The sequence below is a fragment of the Macaca nemestrina genome, chromosome 1, assembly GCF_043159975.1.
Source record: "Macaca nemestrina isolate mMacNem1 chromosome 1, mMacNem.hap1, whole genome shotgun sequence".
NCBI classification, from domain to species: domain Eukaryota; kingdom Metazoa; phylum Chordata; class Mammalia; order Primates; family Cercopithecidae; genus Macaca; species Macaca nemestrina.
Genome location: NC_092125.1, coordinates 204,447,436 through 204,467,473, shown reverse-complemented (window position 1 = coordinate 204,467,473; position 20,038 = coordinate 204,447,436). Strand labels below are relative to the sequence as shown.

Here is a 20,038-nt window from a genome sequence, read left to right as displayed (position 1 = left end):
CTCACCCCCACTCACCCCCTCACTCACCCCCACTCAGCCCCTCACTCACCCCCACTCAACCCCACTCACCCCCAATCAACCCCACTCACCCCCACTCACTCACCCCCACTCTCCTCCACTCACCCCCACTCACTCACCCCCACTCACTCACCCCCACTCACCCCCACTCCCCCCACTCACTCACCCCCTCTCACCCCCACTCATCCCCACTCACTCACCCCCACTCACCCCCACTCAGCCCCACTCACCCTCACTCACTCACCCCCACACACTCACCCCCACTCAGCTGCACTCACCCCCACTCACTCACTTGCACTCAGCTCCACTCACCCCCACTCACCCCCACTCACCCTCACTCACTCACCCCGTCACCCCAGTCACCCCCACTCACCCCCACTCACTCACTCCCACTCACCCCCACTCACCCCCACTCACCCCCACTCACTCACTCCCACTCACCCCCACTCACCCCCACTCACTCCCACTCACTCACCCCCACTCACTCAGCCCCACTCACCCCCACTCACCCCACTCACCCCCACTCACCCCCACTCACTCAACCCCACTCACCCCCACTCACCCCCACTCACTCAACCCCACTCACCCCCACTAACCCCCACTCACCCCCACTCACTCACCCCCACTCACCCCCACTCAGCTCCACTCACCCCCAGTCACCCCCACTCACTCATCCCCACTCACCCCCACTCACCCACCCCCACTCACCCCCACTCACCCCCACTCACTCATCCCCACTCAGCTCCACTCACTCCCACTCACCCCCACTCACCCCCACTCACTCACCCCCACTCACCCCCACTCACCCCCACTCACTCACCTCCACTCACCCCCACTCACCCCCACTCACTCACCCCAACTTACCCCCACTCACCCCCACTCACCCCCACTCACTCACCCCCACTCAGCTCCACTCACCCCCACTCACCTCCACTCACTCCCACTCACCCCCACTCACTCACCCCCACTCACCCCCACTCACTCACCCCCACTCACCCCCACTCACTTGGCCACAGACATAACACTCCTGTCTTGTGCTCACTTTGCATCTCGCTGACCTCATACATGCCTAGAATTCTCAGTTCACAGGGGATTGTGAGTGTTCTATGCAGATGGGCAGCAAGAAACAGCAGACACATACAGCGTGGATCTCCTCTGCTCACTTGTGTATACTCCACTGGACTTCACTTACAAAACACAAGTTCAGAGATAAAGTTATTAAGAATTTCAAGACAGCAACAACAGAGCATTAAACCAAACCTAAGGTCTTCTGAGTGCAGGGCCCTGCGTGGCTGCACAGGTCACATGTGCATGAAGCTGGGCCTATGTTCTTTTTTTTTTTTTTTTTTTTTTTTAGATGGAGTTTCACTTTCGTCGCCCAGGCTGAGTGCAGTGGCGTGATCTCAGCTCACTGCAATCTCTGCCTTCTGGATTCAAGTGATTCTGCTGCCTCAGTCTCCCAAGTAGCTGGGATTACAGGTGTGTGTCACCATGCCCAGCTAATTTTTGTATTTTTAGTAGAGACGGGATTTCACTATGTTGGCCAGGCTGGTCTGAAACTCCTGACATCAAGTGATCCACCTGCCTCAGCCTCCCAAAGTGCTGGGATTACAGGTGTGAGCCACTGCGCCCAGCCGGACTATGTTCTTGATGGTATTTAAAAAATATTTCTGTCCTTCTCCCGAACTCCAAGTTCCGTGTTCTTTCAAGTGGCTGGGGAGGGATGGGTTGGCCATTAGGACACTGGGTGAATCACGTCAGGGTGGAAAAGGCCCCAGACGGCATGTACAGGAGGAGAGTGGGATGTAAAATTCTGACATCTTTCCTCTTCTGCTCCCAGCCCTCTCCATGTCTGCACTGTCCCTGAAGGCTGTCAATTCTGCCTCAGAAACACCAGCTTTGGAAGCCAGTTCATGTTTAGATGTGGGCCTTGCCACATGCGTATTTCTCATGAGTCTCATTCCACATGGCCATGGCCACCAAGTCTCGCTGATTCCACCGCTGCCTTGTAACGGATTTGTCTCCTTCTCCCCTCCAGGCCACCACCATCACTCACCCAAGGACTATAACAGCTTCTTACTGGGTCTGCCCAGCCCCACCCTTATTGCCTGATTCTTCCCCAGAGTGCCCTCCACTCTGGCCACCAAGTATCCTCTCTCACCACTTTACAACTTTCTGGGATTCAGAAGACTATCATGAACACAGCATGATGGGGTTGGGTATGGACAGAAGATTCGGAGAGGTTTGAAACTAGGAACAGTTTTGAGAAGTTGGCAGAATTGATCCAGGTGCCACCTTCCCTCCCTCCTTTCCTTTGATGCCCAGAACATCCTGTTGTCCTGGTAGAGGGAATCCAGGGCTCCTTCCCCTGTCAGGAGGTCCCCTCCATCCTGCCTCAAGGCTCATCCTCTCATCTCTCAGCTTGGCGTCCCTCCTTTCCTCTGAATTCTTGCTGTTCCTCCTGAGGTATCTGCTAATCCATGGCTGGCCTCTCAGTGTCTCCCATGTTGAAGCTCCTTAAAAAGAAACCCACACCCTGGAATAATTCCTGTTTTCCACAAAGCAGAGAAATGTTAATTATGGTCAGTATCTTTCTTATCTGTCTCCTTTGGAAATCTCCATCTCTGAGCTCTGTGATAAAGGAATTAGGCTCTGCTTAGAGGAAGGCAACACCATTCTGAGATTGTGTTTTTCTGTTCTCAGAGATTACAGGCAGCAAGGGAGGATGAAGGAAATAGGAAGAGAAAGAGGAGGAAAAAACAAAGAAAATAAAGGAAAACACTGTTCCTTTGTTTGTGCTGGGGATTGAAGCACAGGGCTTTGTGCATGGCCAGTCCCTGGTGACCCTGGAGGAGAGGGGCAGCAGGTGACCGTGGGTGAGACAAATAAAACCTGCAGAATCTGAGGTTGGTTTTTATGCCTCTGACACCTGCACACATTGTACTTTTCACACTGCTCGGCTCCAGCAAAAACACACTGATTTCTTAGAAGAAAAAGATCAAGTGAGCCAAACTCTTCATGTCCCCAGCACAGATCTGAGTAGGTGGGGTGCAGCATGTTTCTGTGCAAACAGCCCAGGACCCAGCTGCTGTTGTGCTCATCACAGACTCTGATAGCTCCAGGGTTGGAGATGTGATAGGGACCAAAATGGGCCAGGTTTTCTTTCTGAGTTAGTCCCTGATTCTGGGCTGCAGAGGCATTTTGGGAGGGGCACACAAGGGAACATGTGCACCCAGCTGGAGGTCTGCTGTAGCTAGTGATCTCAACAGCTTGTGCATGGAAATGCAGCAGGTCATAGGAAGGCTGGTCTGCACAGCCTTAAGGTCTTCCTGTACTCAAGGGAACAGCCATCCCTTGCAAAGCACCTGGCTGGGAGTTCCTGGGGTGTTTCACTTGGGTTCACAAACCAACCCACCAGCTACAGTCATCAGGTGGAGGCTATGCTGTCCTCCCTCTGGCTGTTTCAGTGATCTCTACTCAAGGAGCCTTCAGAGGTGCCTGGAGGTGCCCTATCAGTGGTGCCCCAGCAGGGATGAGGATGGCAGTGTCCATGCCAAGGGGTCTTGTCCTCATGCTCTCTGAGGTGTTCATCCTCTAATTACCAGAGTAGGGGTGAGTTTCACACAGAAGCAGAGAAAATTTCCCCTTCCTGGCACTATGATACACTTTATCTCCTGGTTCCTGAACACCTGCTAAATGCCACCCTCTGCTGGCAATGACACCACTGAGACAAAGAAGATGAGGTTCTAGTCTCTGCCCTTGGGGAGTGTTGCATCTCAAAGGGGTATAAACTTCAAGCCAGGGGAGTGATGGGGCACATGCTTGGCTGCTTCCCCAGCCCCCCAATTTACTAGAGTTGGAAGTGATGGTGTTCCAGTGTGAGCTAATGGCTTAAGCCTTGGACAAGGCCTGTACTGGCCTCCTTACAGCATTCTACACCTGTGCATGGGAGAGACATTTATTGAAATAAATAAATTACAATCTAATTGATAATGACTCCTGTATAAGAAGTTACATAGTCAGAAGCAGTAGAAGGAAAAAGATTTACTCTACAGGGATTGGTAGAGGGCAGGGGGTATTTTCCAGAGATTGTGGCTCCTACTTGGGCTTTTGATGGATGAATAGGAGTTTGCTCATTGGATGACCTGAGGAAAGACATGTTTAGAAAAACAAAAGCACAGTGTGTGCCAAAGGATGGAGGCAGAAAATGGCAGAGAGTTTCTGTAAGTAAGCATATGAGAGGTGGGTTGAGGAATGGTCAGGAGCAGGTCTAGAAGGACCTTGAATACTAGACTAAAGAGTATGTGGCTAGTGGCTCTGTGGTATTTATACATTGTTTCCACACAAGGTTGACAGGAAATGTTGGTTCACTTTGATTTTTTGGAGGGCATAATTCCTGGGAAATTGTGGTGTTGGGAGTCTGGGTGCAAAAGCCTTGAATAACAGGTTCTTGGCAAATTCATTCTACATTATGAGAAATGTTAAAGGGAATCCTTCAGGCAGAAGGAAATAATGCCAGATGAAGATATGGATTTACACAAAGAATGAAAATCACAGGAAATAGTAACGACATGGGTAAATAGTAAAAGGTTTTATCTGATTATTTAGAAGATCTTTAGAAGATAATTATCTCATTATAAATTAAAAGCAATGACAATGGATTGTGGGATTTATAACAAATGTAGAAGTAAAATGTATCAGAAAACATAGCACAGAGGCCAGGAAGGGAGAAAAGAATGTATACGTTGTAAAATTCTCATACTATATGATACTATGTCATATTATCATAGTAGGATATAGTATGAAGTAGTATGAAGTCACTTGAAGGTAGGCTGTGATAGGTTGAAAATGTATACTATAAACCATAAAACAAACCACTAATATAACAAAACAAGGAGATAGCTCTAATAAGTTAATAAAGAAGATAGAATGGAATCACATGCACACACAAAACTCGAACTAAAAGATGGCAGAAAAAGAAAAAAGAGAACAAAGAACAGTTGAGAAGCATAGAAAACAAATGACAAGAGACTTAAATCTAACTATACTAATAATTACATTAAATATAAATGGTCTAATTACTTGAATTAAAAGGCAGAGATTGTCATATTGATTAAACAGGTAAGATCCAACTGTATGTTGTCTATAAAATGCACTTTGAATATAAAGAAACAAATAACTTAAAAGTAGAAGGGATTGAAAATGATATGTGATGCTAATATCAAAACAAAGCTGGAGTGGTCATATTAACATCAGAAGAAATAGATCTCAGAGCATACAACATAACCAGGGATAAAGAAGGACATTTCCTAATGATAAAGTGGTTAATTCATCAAGAAGACATAAGAATCCTAAGCTTTTATGCCCCCAATTGCAGAGTTTCAAAGTACATGTAACAAAAACTAATAAAACTGTAAGGAGAAATAGACAAATCCATAAGTATACTCAGATATTTTGATATTCTTCTCTCAATAATTGATTTTTAAAAAGTGAACAGAAAATTGTTAAGGCTCAGAAAACTTGCATAACACTATTAAAAAACTCCACCTAATTGATATTCATAGACCACTGTTTCCAACAACAGAAAAAATATACATTATTTTCAAGTGCACATTAAATATTTATCAAAACAAACCTCATTCTTGGCCATAAAATAATCTCAATAAATTTAAAAGGATTTAAGTTGTCAAACTATGTTCTCCCATAATGGAATTAAATTAGAAATGAAAATAAGAACTTTCCCTGTAAACTCCACCAAGTTTGAAAGTTAAAAACACATTTGTAGGCCAGGCGCAGGGGGTCACACCTGTAATCCCAGCACTTTGGGAGGCTGAGGTGGGCGGATCACAAGGTCAAGAGATTGAGACCATCCTGGCTAACATGGTGAAACCCTGTCTCTACTGAAAATACAAAAAAATTAGCTGGGTATGCTATAAAGACCCATGCACACGTATGTTTATTGCGGCACTATTCACAATAGCAAAGACTTGGAATCAACCCAAATGTCCATCGGTGACAGACTGGATTAAGAAAATGTGGCGCATATACACCATGGAATACTTGCAGCCATAAAAAAGGATGAGTTCGTGTCCTTTGTAGGGACATGGATGCAGCTGGAAACCATCATTCTCAGCAAACTATCGCAATAACAGAAAACCAAATACTGCATGTTCTCACTCATAGGTGGGAACTGAACAATGAGATCACTTGGACACAGGAAGGGGAATATCTCACACCGGGTTCTATTGTGGGGAGGGGGTAGGGGGGAAGGATAGCATTAGGAGATATACCTAATGTAAATGACGAGGTAATGGGTGCAGCACACCAACATGGCACATGTATTCATATATAACAAACCTGCATGTTGTACACATGTACCCTAGAACTTAAAGTATAATAAAAAATAAATTAGCTGGGCATGGTGGCATGCACCTGTAGTCCCAGCTACTTGGGAGGCTGAGGCAGGAGAATGGCATGATCCTGGGAAGTGGAGCTTGCAGTGAGCTGAGATCTCCCCACTGCACTCCAGCCTGGGTGACAGAGCTAGACTGCATCTCAGAACAAAACAAAACAAAAACAAATAAACAAACAAAAAACACATTTGTAAGATTACCTGTGGATCAAAGAAAAGCAAAAGGGAAATTAGAAAGTATATTGAACTGAATGTAAATGAACGAACAGAACAGCATATCAACATTTGTGGGATGTCCCTAAGACAGTACTTTGAGGAAAATTTATAGCACCAAAAATTTATATTAGAAAAGAAGAAATGTCTCAAATCAATGACTGCAGCTGCTACCTTAGGGAACTAGAAAAAGAAGAGCAAATTAAATTCAAAGTAAACTGAAGAAAGAAAATAATAAAAAAGCAGGGAGGAAATCAAAGTGACTTCCAGGACTTATGCTGAACCTGCCAGGGAAACTCTTTTTGACCTCTGGAGCAGGTGTATTGTTGCAGCAGACATCTCATCTTTATCAATGGAGAGCAGGTCTGAAGACATAGCCAGACAAGACAAATTGGAAATGAGATATAGGGGGAGAGAAACCAAGTTCTGGGGAGATCATGGGCTCACCCTAGATGAAGCCAGGTCAGAAAATGGAGCTCCTCATAATCCTTTCAGTTACTGCACTTGACACATTCAATTTTTCTTAAGTTCAGATTGGGTTTTTTTTTTATCATCTGTGTGTAAAAATTCCAAATGGTTCATGTTGTTTTATCTTTGCAGGGATAGACTGCGGATGGGGCTCCATGTTTCTTCCCACATTATCATGTCACTCCCCACAACTAAATAAACTATTTGAACTTATTATTTGCATTTTACAGATAGGGACACTGAGGCCTAAGACTCCCAAACTGGGAGATGGTTAAGCCTCGCTCTCACTCAGTTTCCTTCCCCAATCCCACCGTTCTAGCTGAGTGCTTTGCCTCTCAGGTGTCCGCCGACAAAGCCTAGAGAACTCTCTCTCCAGCCATCACCACTTGCCCCCAGTTGGTCCCTCCCCTCACCTATGGACCTGTGCAGGAGACTCCAGGGCCTTCATGCCTGGCCGCTGAGGTCGGGAGTCAGAAGGAAGGTAAGGGGTGTGGGGTTAGAAATCTGAACACTGGAGAAGACCAGGTTTAGGGACACATAGGATTTTGGAAAATAATTATTAGGAACCCTTGTCTTGACATGATGAGCTGTTAGAAATCACACAAGTATGTACCCAGGGCAAGGGAAATTTAGCCAATTGTACAAGGTTTAACAACTCACCCAGTGCCACACAGTGCAGTTCTAGAGAATGAGAGATGCTCAACCCTGCAAGACTTCAGGTTTGGCTCTGGAGACAGAGGAGATCTGGGTTCAAACTCTAATGCTGCCTCTTAGAAAGTATTTGAAATTTTAAAATAAAAAAAAATATAAAACATGACACCTCTAGTGGGCAGCATGCTTAATTCCTGTAAGCCTCAGTTTCTTTTTCTGTAAAATTCTACTTCAGAGGGTGTTTGAGAGAATTAATTGAAACAAATGCATGTAAAGCACTTAGCACAGAATGCACCCATAGCAACCAAGGAATATATTACTTATGGTGAAGATGATGATGATTGTCCATGGGGGAGAGGCCTTGCCTGTCTTGTTTGCTGCAGTGTCTTTGGGGCCTGCCCTGGCTTGGCATATGGTAGGTGTTCAATGCATGACATTGGAGTCCCCGACTCCACCACACAGCTGAATGGACTGATGTTTTCTGTTTCACAAAACTGATCTGTGCCCTGCAGGTCAAAGGCCAACAGAGCAGCTGTCTGTGTTTCTGTGGGTCCATGTGGAACTGACATCCTCTTGATGGGGCTGGTGTTGTCTCTTCTGCCACAAAGGGATAGGGCCTCCCAGAACCTGCCTGATGCTGCTTCTGCCAAAAGTGACAGCAACACAACCACGTGGCTCTCAAGCAGGGGCCCATTTTGTGGTCCTCCCACCTTTCTCCCTCTTTTTATTTCAACCCTTAGAGTATCTCATTACTACTCAGCAATAAAAATGATGAACTCTTGATGCATTATCTACATGGTAAATAATCAAATAATTACACCGAGTGGAAAGAGCTGGATGAAAAAGCACACATACTGTGTGAGTTCATATATATTAAAATCTAGAACTGTAGCCAATCTATAGTGACAGAAACAGATCAGTGCTTGCTTCGGGATGAAGAACAGGAGGGAGGAATTACAAAGGGACAGGAGGAAGCTATTGGTGGTGATGGATGCCTTCTTCATGTTGATTGTGGTGATGGTTTCACAGGTGTGTACCTATGTGAACACTTAACCAATTTTATACCTTAAATGTGTTCAGTTTATTGCATTACAATTATACTTCAATACACATCTTTAAAGAAAGAATAAAAGCATCATTCCTCCTCCACTCCAAATTCACTTCTCAGGTGAAACACTGGAAATAAGAACAAAAATAATGATCGTGAGTTCACTCTCTTGAATCCCCTGTGACAAGCATTGTGGATATATTAGATCAGTCGATCCCCCATGAACCTTATGATGTGGATGCTGTTATTATTGCCATTTCAAGACAGGCAAACTGAGGCTCAGAGATATGGAGTGACCCACCCAAGGCCACCCCATTAGTAACCGTCACTGCAGAGGTTCAAACCCAATTCTGTGTAATTCCAAAGTCCCTACTCTATAATATGGCATGCATTTTAATGTTTATTCTACTTTTCCTTTTTCTTTCTCGTCTGCTTCCCTCCCTCCCTCCCTCCCTCCCTCCCTCCCTCCCTCCCTCCCTCCCTCCCTCCCTCCCTCCCTCCTTCCTTCCTTCCTTCCTTCCTTCCTTCCTTCCTTCCTTCCTTCCTTCCTTCCTTCCTTCCTTCCTTCCTCCTGCCTGCCTTCCTTCCTCCTGCCTTCCTTCCTGCCTTCATTCTTTCCTGCCTTCCTTTCTGTCTTTCCTTCCCTCTTTGTCTTCTTTTAAAAAATGGCATCATGGCCTGGTGCAGTGGCTCACACCTGTAATCCCAGCACTTCGGGAGGCTGGGGCAGGTGGATCACCTGAGATCAGGAGTTCGAGACCAGCCTGACCACTATGGTGAAACTCTGTCTCTATTAAAAATGCAAAAATTAGCCAGACCTGGTGGCATATGCCTGTAGTCCCAGCTACTTGGGAGGCTGAGACAGAAGAATTGCTTGAACCTGGGAGGCAGAGATTGCAGTGAGCTGAGATAGTGTCACTGCACTCCAACCTGGGTGCAGAGCAAGACTGGAGCTCAAAAAAAAAAAAAGCATCATATACTATGCATTTTTTTTCAAGTTGCTTTTCACTTGATCTTCCCACATGGATCTTCTCCGTTCTTTCACTGGCTGTCTAGAATTCTGTTGCCATAGGCACTGTCATGTATGTAGTTAGCTCCCTATAGATGAATTTTTAGGTTGTTTTGGATTTTCTGCTATGACAGCAATGTTACAATAAACTTATCCAGTCATTTTCCCCATTCATTTAAAATTATTTTTAATGACACAAGTGCTGCATGCAGACATTCTCATTGTTTTATATTCATGAATTCAGATAAAGGGAAAGTCCTCCACTCTAGTCTCCTTCTCAGTCACCTCCAACTTTCAATCTCCTCCCCACAGTACATTGTTATCAGAGTGGTATGTGAGCCCTACAGATGCTTTTAATATGCTGGTCACATTCACACTCTGGGCCACAGGGATTGGCTCAAAGATGGGCCAGTCAGAGTCCTCCCTGGGACTTCCACTGCAGATAATGGGAGAAAGTCTTGGCTTTGGGGTCACAGAGCTGGAAGCAGCTGCTTGGACCCCCTTCCTTGTCCTCATGAGGTGTGGGGAGAGAAACGGAGGCTGCTTTGCAGAAAGAGGCAAAGACAGATGAAAGACAGGCAGAGAAAGAATCCTTGAGGGCCAATGAGAGTTCCATTCCTGTAGCTCCCTCTTCTATTTGGAGAGCTCCCCTGTCTCTTCTCCAGCCCTGGGAGCCTGTCATGGAAAAACTCCAACCTTACAGACGATGGCAGGAGCAACCCCACCACACGCCACAGATGCCCAAAGCTGACTTGACTTAGTAGACCAGAGGGCAGCAGTTTCTTACCTACGTGCAGCAGGCAGCGGGCCCATTAGCGAAGTTGCCCGGATTCTCTGCCCCAAGTCCCGTGGGGCAAAGGGATGGACTCTGGTGGACACTGCGCACACAGTGGGTCCTGCTGGAGCTGAGGAATCCGGGGCTAAGGGTCTGGTACTTTTAGAGCAAGCAGCAAACATTGTAACAGGTACTAAATAAGTGAGTTCCCTTTCTGTAAGGAACGGGAAGTTACCACTGAACGTACCACAGTCCCCTCTTGGCAGGCAGATGGAGACCATGTTTTGAGCCCACTGGGTTATGGTGGCCGAATTGCTGTACCCATGCCGATGATGGATCCTAGTAGTGATGTCGGCTACCTGTTCCACCCAGTCTCCTGTCCACATGGATTTATTATTATTATTTTTTAGTCTTTATCTTTTTAAAAAAATTGTTTAATTTTTTAATTTTTTTATTATTATACTTTAAGTTCTAGGGTACATGTGCATAATGTGCAGGTTTGTTACATATGTATACTTGTGCCATGTTGGTGTGCTGCACCCATCAACTCGTCAGCACCCATCAACTCGTCATTTATATCAGGTATAACTCCCAGTGCAATCCCTCCCCCCTCTCCCCTCCCCATAATAGGCCCCGGTGTGTGATGTTCCCCTTCCCGAGTCCAAGTGATCTCATTGTTCAGTTCCCACCTATGAGTGAGAACATGCGGTGTTTGGTTTTCTGTTCTTGCGATAGTTTGCTGAGAATGATGGTTTCCAGCTGCATCCATGTCCCTACAAAGGACACAAACTCATCCTTTTTTATGGCTGCATAGTATTGCATGGTGTATATGTGCCACATTTTCTTAATCCAGTCTGTCACTGATGGACATTTGGGTTGATTCCAAGTCTTTGCTATTGTGAATAGTGCCGCAATGAACATATGTGTGCATGTGTCTTTATAGCAGCATGATTTATAACCCTTTGGGTATATACCCAGTAATGGGATGGCTGGGTCATATGGTACTTCTAGTTCTAGATCCTTGAGGAATCGCCATACTGTTTTCCATAATGGTTGAACTAGTTTACAATCCCACCAACAGTGTAAAAGTGTTCCTGTTTCTCCACATCCTCTCAGCACTTGTTGTTTCCTGACTTTTTAATGATTGCCATTCTGACTGGTGTGAGATGGTATCCCATTGTGGTTTTGATTTGCATTTCTCTGATGGCCAGTGATGATGAGCATTTTTTCATGTGTCTGTTGGCTGTATGAATGTCTTCTTTTGAGAAATGTCTGTTCATATCCTTTGCCCACTTTTTGATGGGGTTGTTTGTTTTTTTCTTGTAAATTTGTTTGAGTTCTTTGTAGGTTCTGGATATTAGCCCTTTGCCAGATGAGTAGATTGCAAAAATTTTCTCCCATTCTGTAGGTTGCCTGTTCACTCTGATGGTAGTTTCTTTTGCTTTGCAGAAGCTCTTTAGTTTAATTAGATCCCATTTGTCAATTTTGGCTTTTGTTGCCATTGCTTTTGGTGTTTTAGACATGAAGTCCTTGCCCATGCCTATGTCCTGAATGGTATTACCTAGGTTTTCTTCTAGGGTTTTTATGGTATTAGGTCTAACATTTAAGTCTCTAATCCATCTTGAATTAATTTTCGTATAAGGAGTAAGGAAAGGATCCAGTTTCAGCTTTCTACTTACGGCTAGCCAATTTTCCCAGCACCATTTATTAAATAGGGAATCCTTTCCCCATTTCTTGCTTTTGTCCACATGGATTTATAAATGTCCTGACGGGCTGCTGCCATGGCTTTTCAGAACTCACAGCTTCACAGAAATGTGTCCTTAATATACCAGTCAGCCATCACCCATGTACCTGACCAGATACCTGGATCACAGGCCTTTGTCCAAGAGTTGATGAAAATGTAACATGTCTGGTCCTTAGGAGTACTATCTAAGACAAGGACAATGACTTTCAATTGGGCCCAGTGTGCTCACTGACCCTTCCTGAACTGGGACTCTCTGAGTTGTTCCGGCTAGACAGCTGCCCAGTGGACACCATCAGTTTATGGTTCGGCTGCGCTGCCAGTAAACCAAGCCCGAGCACTCTCAGGAACTCCCCAGAATCAGGACCAATATTTCAGGCAGTGAAAGACTACCCCTGTGGGTAATCGAGGGGAGGTAACAGAACCCCTAAAGATATGGTTGCACTCTTTTTGTATTAGGGGGACTCGCTTGTGGGGCTAGAGTTGCTTTCCCCTTGAACACTGTTTCCATTTACTAAGAGAATACTGTTGTGCCCCTCAGGCTGCAGCCAGCATCTGAGTGGACCCAGCCCGAGACGGAAATATCTGCTCTAGTGTCACCTGGGAGGCCTGCATGAGGTGTGTGGTCTCCACAAGCACCCACAGCAGGCCTAGCTGTTTATCCAGTGGAGTGTAGCAGGGTAGCTGGGTCGGGGAGGCAGGGAATCCCAAACCCCACGAGGTGCCTGTAGGTTAAACAGCCTGCCTTTACCATAGGCTCCAACCAGCCACAGATCTGGAATTAGGGTCCTTGGGCTTATGGGTTCCAAGAATAGGACTGTCTCTAAGCAGCACCTGCTGATCAGGTCCCAGATGCTTTTAATAGATTTTCTGGTCAATGTATACATAAGGCTCAATAAAATACCTAGCTGAGGTTCATACTGTTTTCAGTACCTGGATAGCGCAACTAAGTGCTGTTTTTTTTTTTTTTTTTTTTTGTTGTTGTTGTTAGCTGGGTGGGATGGAGGGCCACGGTGGGAAACTTCTCCTTTCCAGTCTCAGAGTCCATCTTTATGCTGCAGCCCACATTGCCCCAGAATTTGACGTGGGTGGTTGGTCTCTGTAAGCAAGTTTAACCCCTCTTTGTACAGATAAGAAACCCAAGGCTCAGAGACATCAGTAACTTACATAGGGTTGCACAGCAAGTGAGGGGCAGGGCTGGGATTTGAACCCAGGTCTGTAAGATTCCTCAGTCCAGACCTTTCCCCTGTCCTGCATGGTTGCCGGTCTTTCCCCACTATTATCCACCAACCTTGTCTGGGAAGACCTAGGAGGCAAGTCCTGAATTAGGCAGGGCCAGATGCCAACTCTGGAATTCAATTTGTCACACAGGCCTTTGGGATGCAGGAGTGGATGTCTACACTTCTGTCTCTGAACCCTCTTCCTTCTCACTACCCTCAGCCCTGACCTAGGCCAGAGCCTGTTGGCGTTCACCTGGACCATTGCAACAGCCTCCTGACTGCCCGCCCCCTACCCAGCATGTCCAGTCTCTCCTGGATTCTCCTTTACAATCCTCAGTCATGTGGTTTGGGTGGGATGGCCTGCTCCAACCCACAGCTCCAGGGTGGGCCCTGATTGGTCTCAGCCAGATAGCCATTGGGCACAGTGACTAGCTGGGTTGGACATGTAATTGAATCAGAACCAAGGAGATGTGGAGGTGTCTGCTCCAACTTCAGGGAAACAAATTGTTCTTTTTTTCCATTCACCTATGGCTAGAGACTTTCTTCCACTCCGAATGGTGTGATGTGAGGAGGTGAGACTGGGAGAATGTGGGTCATTGGAGGTGAAGGTGGGGTGGGGTGGGGAAGCGGGGGTGGAAAGGGATGGGGAGAGGGAGGGGTGCTATGCTGGGAAGCGTGAAGATTAAACTGGTATCTCAGAAGGCAGAGCAGTGAGAGGGAGAGAGCCTGTGTCTAGGCTGACATCATTTGAGCGGCTAGGTCAAGCCACACCTGAAGTTGTTCATGAGTCTGTATCTCCACAGAAAAAAAAACTGGGCAATTTGAGGAGAGTTTGATAAATGGACAATTTATAAAAGGTGAGGGCAGGGTGAAGGGGACACCCCAGGGATAGTTCAGCACCTCAGGGCAACTAATGAAGGGATCATTACTACTCCGGGACCTGAAAAGGGTGAGGAGAGTGAGCAATTATCAGAGCCTGGAGACACAGGGGTGGGTGGAGAGGGCTGCCCTGTTGGAGCTGTGAGCCTGGGTCACTGACCTTGGTGGCCCCTTCAGGGAGTCAGGCAGTAAAAGCCTTGACCACATGCTCTTCCCTCCCTCCTGTGTCCCGTGGGTGATTCCCAGCAGTTGAGCTAGATGGATGGTAGTGCAGCCCACACGAGTCATTCTTCCGGGGCACGGACAGGGTGGGGAGGATCTGAATGGACACATGGAAGATGTCCAGGGCTCAACTCTGGGCCTCTCAGTTCCATGACCCATTAAACCCCCTTGACCTTCGAGCCGGGGTGAGTGAGCCTTTTACAGCTGCATAGAGGACTAACTGATACGTGCACCAGGCGGGGTACCCCCAACCCCTGCCTCCCCTGCCCGACCTTTGCTTGTGCTTTACCCTCAGCCTGGAATTGCCTTCCCTTGCCCCTAGAAATCTCCTCTCTGACCGCCATCCTTCTTCATAAAGTCCTGACCCCACAGCTAAAGTGAAAAACGCAGCAGAGAATAATTAAAATATGTTGGAGAGACCTGGGCTCAACTCCTCGTTCCACAACTTAACTTTTGAACCGTTGGGCAAGTTACCTACCCTTTCTGAGCCTCGGTTTCCTCCTTCCTCCCCTGCCAGATTTCACCCCTTGTCCCTCATGACCTTGGCCCTGTGCTTAGCCAGGTGTGTTTGGAGCAACCCTGACCTACCTCTGTCTCTAGCCAGCTGTGTGTCCTTGGGCAGGTCTCTCACCCTCTCTGGGTCTCAGCTTCCCCATCTGTAAGTCAAGGTTTTGATTGAATTCTCTGACTCTCGATTGCTCAGGCTTCCTCCCACCCTGAGGAGGGGAGGCTACCACTGGAGCAGCTTGGCAGCATTGGGAAGCCTGGCACGTCCACTGTGTGTGTTTAATTACTTTGGCAACTGTTTACTGCCTCCTCGATTTCCTGAGCAAACGGTCCCATTATTTGGAGTGATTTACTGGCACTAGCTTTGCTTGTGAGGAGTGGAAGCTCGAGACGTGCCCCCGCCTCAGCCCCCACATGCTGGATGTGCTCACACAGCCGGGCCTTCTGAGAGGGCTGAGGGAAGCTGGGGCAGAGTGCCAGCCTTCCCAGGTGTCCTGGTTCCTGGGCCCTGCATCCCCTCCGATCTCTACAGGGTCTCCTGAGCGTAGTCTGAGGTTCTGCTGCCTAGTGGTTAGAGCAGAGACTCTGGGACACAATGAGCCTGGGTTCAGGTCCCAGCTCTGTGACCTCAGGCAAGCTGCCCCTGCTCCATGAGCCTCAGGTTTCTCATCTGTGCAATGGGAATTGTAACTTTCCCAGTTCCCCTTCTCTTCAAGGCACCTGCTCCTCAACCCCTTCCACATGGCAATAGTGGGGGCTCTCCAAGGTCTTCCTTGACCTTGTTCCCTCTCCTGCCCACTGTTAATTTAGTCTAAATTTGGTGCCTGACTAATGCTGGGCTGATCCTAGTCCCCCAGCTTGCAGACCCTAGAGAGTTGAGTAAGACTGAGATAAACCCCCACTCCACATGCTGCTGGTGGTAGATTCCTGTTATGGTCTGAATGCATGTGGCCCCCCAAATTCATATGGTGAACTATAATCTCCAGTGCAATAGTATGAAGAGATGAGGCCTTTGGGCAGTGATGAGGTGAGCCCATGTAGATGTGATTAGTGCCTTTATATAAAAGAGGCTTGAGGGAGAGTATTTGTCCCTTCTGCCATGTGAGGATGCAGCAAGAAGGTGCCACCTATGAGGAATGGGCCCTCAGCAGACATCAAATCTGCCAGCGCCTTGATCTTGGACTTGCCAGCCTCTAGAATTGTGACTAACACTCTTCTGTCATTTATAAGTTACCCAGTCTAAGGTGTTTTGTTATAGCAGCCCAGATGGACTAAGGCAACTCCCAATAGGCTTCTGTCCCCAGGTGGGGCTGTGGCAGAGGGATTTGCCTCATACCACCATGGCAGCTTCCAGCGAGCCTGAGACGGCTCTTCCTTAACACACCCTAGCCCCAGGCCACCCCCAGCTCAGCTTTTTGCTTTTACCTTTCTCCCTCCCTCCTCTCTCCTGCATTATCCCTGGGCTGCACCCACCCTCCAGATAGCCTTGCCTTCGGCACTTTCATTCCAGTTCTGCCATCCGTTCAACCTCACGGCCCAACCTCACTCCAGGCCACCTTGCCACTCACACCTCACCAGGTGCTCAGCAGGGCCCTCTTCGGCATGTATGAGGGCCCACCCATCACAGAAGGCTCTGCGGCTGGGACCAGAAGGCAGACTATAGACATAACACCAGGGAGGGAAGTATCTGAGCCCTGCTCTCTGACACTGGGGGTCAGGACTGTCCAGGCAGCTGCAGGGGCCATGGAGACTGGCACAGAGATCATGTGCCTGCTGTCTTCTGCAAGAGGCAGTGGCAATCTGGGCTTGCCCCCTCGGGGCTGAGTAAGCCACTTGGGGTTATTAGGCTTGTCCCTGACCCCCTCTCTCTGCATGAACACACTCTGTTCCCACAGGCTTGCCGGGTGCTTCCTTAGTGGGGTAGATTTTAATGCACGGCCACAAGCTCCCCCTATCCTGATGTGCATGCCCTTTGAAGCAGGACTTTATTGCTTGTCTTATCAGGAGACAGAGTCTGCTTCCCCTTACCTTGAATCTGGGCAGGCCCATGGCTTGCTTTTGCTGTAGAATTCAGGGGAAGAGATTTTATATGACTTCTGGGAGATGGCCTCAGGAGCCTTGCAGCCTCTGTTTCTGCTCTCTTGGAATGCCGAACTGAGACCGCTACTTAAGGAAGCTGGCCTGGCCTGCTGGAGATGAGTGGGCGCATGGATGGCTGAAGCTTTCTGGCCAACGGCCAACCACTATCCATGTGAGAGAGGCCTGATTGGACTTTCCAGTCCAGATGGAATGCAGCACAGGAGAAAGTCCAGGTGAGACCAGTAGGGACGTGCTTGGCCAACCACAGCATTGTGAGAAACAGTGCATTGCAGTTGTTTTTACGTTTCTAAGTTTTAGGGGTGATTTGTTACACAGCAAAGGGTAATGGAAGCACTCAGGATTGGTCATCTTTCCAAAGATAAGAAAACAACCTTCCTGAGAATTTCAAGATGGAGGCTCAGAGTCAAAGCACTTTGGATGGCATTTTGGACCTTTGGTTGGTATTCTGGCTGCCCATTAGTGGTATGAAATAACAACTAGAGTATATGGGTTAGGAATTTGGACAAAGCATGGTGGGGATGGTTTGATCTCCATTCCACAATGTCTGGGGCCTTAGTTGAAATTCAAATCTGGCCTTTCCAGAACTGAATGTCTGGGAATGACCTGAACAGCTGGGTGTTAAAAGCACACAGATAATTTCTCGGTCATGTGTCTGATAACTGAGCTGGGATAGGTTTGAAGATTGCACCTGGCTGAGGATGTCAACCAGAGTGCTACCTGTAGCCTTTGCATGTAGCTTGGGCTTCCTCACTGCATGGCAGCCTTAGGGGTAGCTGGACTTCTCATATGGCAGCTTTTGGGACCTAGCCTGGAAGTGATACAACTTCTGTCATATACCATTGGTCAAAGCAGTCAAAACCCTCAGACATTCAAGGAGAAAGGGCATAGACTCCATCTCTCTATGGAAGGAGAAATCAAAGAATTTGTGATAATGTTTTAAAATTGCCACTGTTTGTAGTGGAGAATGTTGCTGTTGCAGAAACCTGGGCAAAGATCATCTCCAATTCTAGGTGCCATATCTAAGTTTGACCCATCCCAGTCAATCACTCAGCAAAGGCACATGGCCTGTTCTCTTCTATCTGGAAACCAAGAAGGCAGGCAGGAGGTTGGAGCCCTGCAATGCTTGCAGAGATAGTCACCTCCTTTCTGAACCCAGGACTGTCCATTCTCTACCTGCACATAAAAGTTTTCTCTTCTTTAAAAACAAGAGCAGCTTATTGGCTTGATTTAGAGCCAGCTTATCCTAAGGAAATCCTGGGTTCATGATTCTACATTTGATTCAGTGAGAAAGCCTTGTCTCCTGGACCGAAGGTCGGCCTGGGAAGCATGGCCATGGTCCTTGTCCTTAGCCTGACGCACAGTGGAAGCTGTGGTGGGACCCTCGCTGCCTCTGAGCTGATCTTTATCCCTTTGATGGAGATGACCTCTGCCCAGGAGGAACAGGCTTCTAAGTGGGAGGAGAGGGAGGTGCTAACCACAGAGCCTGCGCAGCTGAAGGTTTTCCAGTGTCACCTGCTCTCTGTGTTCCTGGCCAGGCCTGGCCCTGGAAAATCCCCATTGTTCCCCACAACCCTATACAGAACCCGGGTCTGAAGCATCCCAGACTCAGGTGGTAGCCCCATCCTGGCCCAGCAAAGGCCTGTAGTTTAAGAGCCTTTCTGTTAGGGCGGATTTAACAACTGAGTTTCCAATTGATTTCTAGAGGGAAGTGGGGATGGATTTACAGTTCCTAAAATAGGTTTGCAGCCTTGATGTGAATCTGTATGAGGAAGCAGTGGGCCGGAAGTTACTGATATGACCTGTGACCCTGGGGAGGGAAAGATAATGAGGGATTTATGAGAAATCCATCTTCTTGGGGTTTATCGCTAGGCCCGTAGAGATATGACTTGGTGCAGACAAGTAGCTCTCCTAGTGCCACAGGGAGGGAGGAGAAGTGTGAGGCTTGAACTCCAGGAAGTGAGCTTCACCCAGTGTCCGGCCCCCCGGGCTCTCAGAAGACTGGCTCTGCCCTAAGACTTCTGGCTTTGCAAAGTGTTGAAGTCTGTGCAAAGTTCCTGGCAACTGTACAACTTGAGCGATCTCTGGAGACCTGGGGGCTGGCTGCCCCACCTGCCCTTCTGCAGGCCCCAGCTGGCCCTTCTGTCCCTGCAGTCCCCTCCCCACGGTGGGGTCATTGATCTCCCTGCAGGCTTCGAGAACAAGGCAGGGAGGAGGGAACCACCTTGGCTGTGGGTTTGAGAACAGACGGGCCCTGGGTTTGAATTCTGTGGGGTTCTTCCACTCACTGGCTGTTGGGCCTTGGGGGAGTTCCATGCCTGGCCTCAGTTTCCTCACCTGTGCAATGGAGGGTGAGATTTCCCTCCAAGGATGCTGCAGGATTCAATGAGACGAGCGTGTACCGGGAGCCGCACAGCACTTGGCATGGGTGGGTGGGATGTGGGGCCTGGACAAAGACAGATCTAAGAGCTGACTCTGACGGCTGTTATCTGTGTGATCCTGGACATGTATCTCAGCCTCCCAGCCTCAGTTTGCCCCTCTGTGAAGTGGGAACAGTCTTTGTCATGATAAAAGGGAAAACGAAGGTCAGGTGCTCAGTGCCATGATGGGCGTGATGTCAGTCATCTTTGGATACTTTTACTACCCCCTTCTCCTGGGCACTGCCTGGGCAGCAGATGCTGGCCTGGCCCTGGGCCTGTGCAGACAAGAGTGAGAGACTCTGGGTTCCTGCCCACGTCTGTGCTGATGAAACTGGGAAGATAAAGCAGCTTCCAGGAC

General features: G+C 47.9%; 1 long non-coding RNA gene across 5 annotated transcripts; it reads right to left on the bottom strand.

The window, feature by feature from the left end:
- Positions 1–8,014: 8,014 nt before the first annotated feature.
- On the bottom strand, positions 8,015–17,357 carry LOC139363444 (uncharacterized). Of its 5 annotated transcripts, none has more exons than XR_011623850.1 (5): positions 17,192–17,357; positions 14,595–15,312; positions 13,503–13,641; positions 10,607–10,753; positions 8,015–8,938 (listed from the first exon to the last, which is right to left on the bottom strand). It is a non-coding gene; the product is annotated as an uncharacterized lncRNA (long non-coding RNA). The 5 variants fall into 5 exon arrangements; XR_011623851.1 differs by having other exon boundaries at positions 15,245–15,312; XR_011623849.1 differs by having other exon boundaries at positions 10,607–10,724; positions 13,269–15,312.
- Between the last annotated feature and the right edge of the window lie 2,681 nt (positions 17,358–20,038).